This window comes from Penaeus chinensis, chromosome 7 (genome assembly GCF_019202785.1).
Source record: "Penaeus chinensis breed Huanghai No. 1 chromosome 7, ASM1920278v2, whole genome shotgun sequence".
In the NCBI taxonomy this organism is placed as follows: domain Eukaryota; kingdom Metazoa; phylum Arthropoda; class Malacostraca; order Decapoda; family Penaeidae; genus Penaeus; species Penaeus chinensis.
Genome location: NC_061825.1, coordinates 36,175,597 through 36,178,096, shown reverse-complemented (window position 1 = coordinate 36,178,096; position 2,500 = coordinate 36,175,597). Strand labels below are relative to the sequence as shown.

The following is a 2,500-nucleotide window of genomic DNA, read 5'->3' as shown; positions in this document are numbered from 1 at the left end:
CTTTCTATCATCTCCCCATTTACTGCCAGAAATGCACTTTAATAAATTTAGTGCTCTTTAACACATATTCTTTAACTGACCAATATGGTCGTTTCAAATGAGTCAACGATTAAAGAGTAGACCAAGAAATCGATCAGACTTTTGAATAGGTATTGGGTGATTATCTAGTGTTAGCCTGGCGTTCGGCTTCCTCCTACGTGAAAAAATACCCGATATTCTTTCTTATGAAAAACTTAAAACTCCACTGGAGGCCCCAGCCATGAATCCCATCCAGTGCCAATTGGATGTCATTTGCCGAGAATTCTGCATTACTGCTGGAATATAATAATGCAGAATCATCGGCGTACAGTGAGTATTTTAGAGAAAGTTCTGCCCATAATTATCTTTTAGATAAAACAAAACAAGTTTTCACGTAATCCAAGAGCACAGTTTTCTGAGTAGGCCATATCGCCATGCCATGTCGTAGGCTTTTTCTATATCTAAGAATATGGAAACCAAAACGAGTTTTTTGACAAATGCCTCGAGAACATGACTTTCCAGTTTCACCAACTGATCAAGAGTTTGGCGTTCCTTTCGGAAGCCGCACTGCTCGTCAACTCGTAAATTTCTAGAATTAAGAAAATGCAATAGCCTACTGTTAAAAACTCGTCTCTTGCATAAACAACTTGTTAACGCAATTGGGCGGTAGGAGATGGCGGATCTGGGATTTCCAACTCCTTTTAATGTAGCAGTAGTGTTTGGAAAAGTGTCGCTCTTCCAAATTTCCTTTCATTTGTATTTGCTGTTTCTATGCTGCAAAAAATAATCAGAGCTCATCAGTGTCACTTGCACAAGTATCGCATGCACATAAATACATGTAATATAATATAAATGCTTTCTCATAAAAAAAAGAAAAAAAAAAGAAAGAAAGAAAGAAAGAAAGAAAGAAAGAAAGAAAGAAAAAGAAAGAAAGAAAGAAAGAAAGAAAGAAAGAAGAAAGAAATGAAATGAAATGAAATGAAATGAAATGAAATGAAAAGAAAAGAAAGAAAAAAACAGTAGCGTAACATGTAAAATAAAAAGGCATGAAATACAAAATATTTATTTGCTCTTTATAACGAAATAGACAAACGATTTTTTTTCTGTTCTAATTCCAGTGTATGTACTGTTTTTGGATATAATTTGTGTACGTATATAAGTATTAATATCTTTTCGTGTTGAATGGCTCTCAAACGGCCTAGATTACATATTTGACTTCAAGAAAAAACAACAACAATGGAATGTTCACTTAACTTAATGACATATTAAAAATATCTACGAGAACGTGAAAGAACATAGAAAACCCTTTGTTTTTGTCCACATGCAAACATACTTCAAACATCTACTGATATAATGAAGCATAACAAAGACTACAGACTCAAGAAAAATATGTATCAGTCTACATTAAAAAGATGTCTTACTAATTAACACTACAATAATTAGCTTACTATTTCCCGAAGTTGTACCTGGTGAGAATAAGCTTTACTTTCACCGTGGTCCATTTCGTGGTCTATTTCATTATTTAAGTCATTATTATTTTTTTTAATTAATGCCCTTCACTGTACGTTTTTTTTTTTTTTTTTTCGTTTTTTTTCGTCTCTATTTCCTGTCTTCATCCAACTTTCTGAATTCCAGTTTTCTGTTATCACTTATCTTCTGTGATTTCCACTTCTCTCGACACCAACCGTTGAAATAATGTTCTTAAATTAACCAAAAAAATTACCTCAATCACGTGTTTGTTTAATTTTTTTTTTTTTTTTTTAGTTGTCGATATCAATCATCATTCGTCTTTCATAATTCCCATTTTCTGTAATCACCCAATCCATCCCCAATTCCCGTTTTATCTTCACTCCCGAACTCCGTTTTCTGTCCACCACCCTTTTCTTTACGTTATCTCCCCTTCCTTCCTCCCGAGGACGACTTACTCCTTCTCGACGACGACCAAATCTTCTTGCTCCTGTACGATGGTCCGTCGTAGTCATCGCAGTCTTCTCCCTCACAGGGCGTCCCGTAGATCACCCCCAACACTACAGCGACGATGACCACCACCACCAGGACGAGGATGAGTGCGATGACCTTGTTGGAGACCATGGTGGAGGGCGAGGGAGGGAGAGGCGGGGGGGGAGATGGGGTCCGAAAATCTGCGCAAAGAAGGGAAATTGTGTTATTGTTATCATCGTCTTCATCATTATCATTGTTATCATCGTCTTCATCATTATCTTTGCCATCCTCGTCTTCATCATCATCATCATCATCGTCTTCATCATTATCATTGTTATCATCGTCTTCATCATTATCTTTGCCATCCTCGTCTTCATCATCATCATCATCATCGTCTTCATCATTATCATTATCATCATCACCTTCATCACCACTGCATTTTTATTTTATTTTGATGCTTTATTAGTAGTTTTTCCATCATCGTCAAAATCGTTAATACTGTAACAGTTACTTTCATCGTAAGTAATTATGATTAATTTTA

The 2,500-nt window shown here is 35.8% G+C and overlaps 1 long non-coding RNA gene across 1 annotated transcript in view; it reads right to left on the bottom strand.

Annotated features, from left to right (window-relative positions):
* Window positions 1–1,065: 1,065 nt before the first annotated feature.
* The window catches only part of LOC125027541, a 5,177-nt gene continuing 3,742 nt past the window's right edge, over window positions 1,066–2,500 (bottom strand). Inside the window, exon 2 of the long non-coding RNA XR_007115036.1 lies at window positions 1,066–2,159. This is a non-coding gene — a long non-coding RNA (uncharacterized LOC125027541). The remainder of the gene's footprint in view (window positions 2,160–2,500) is intronic.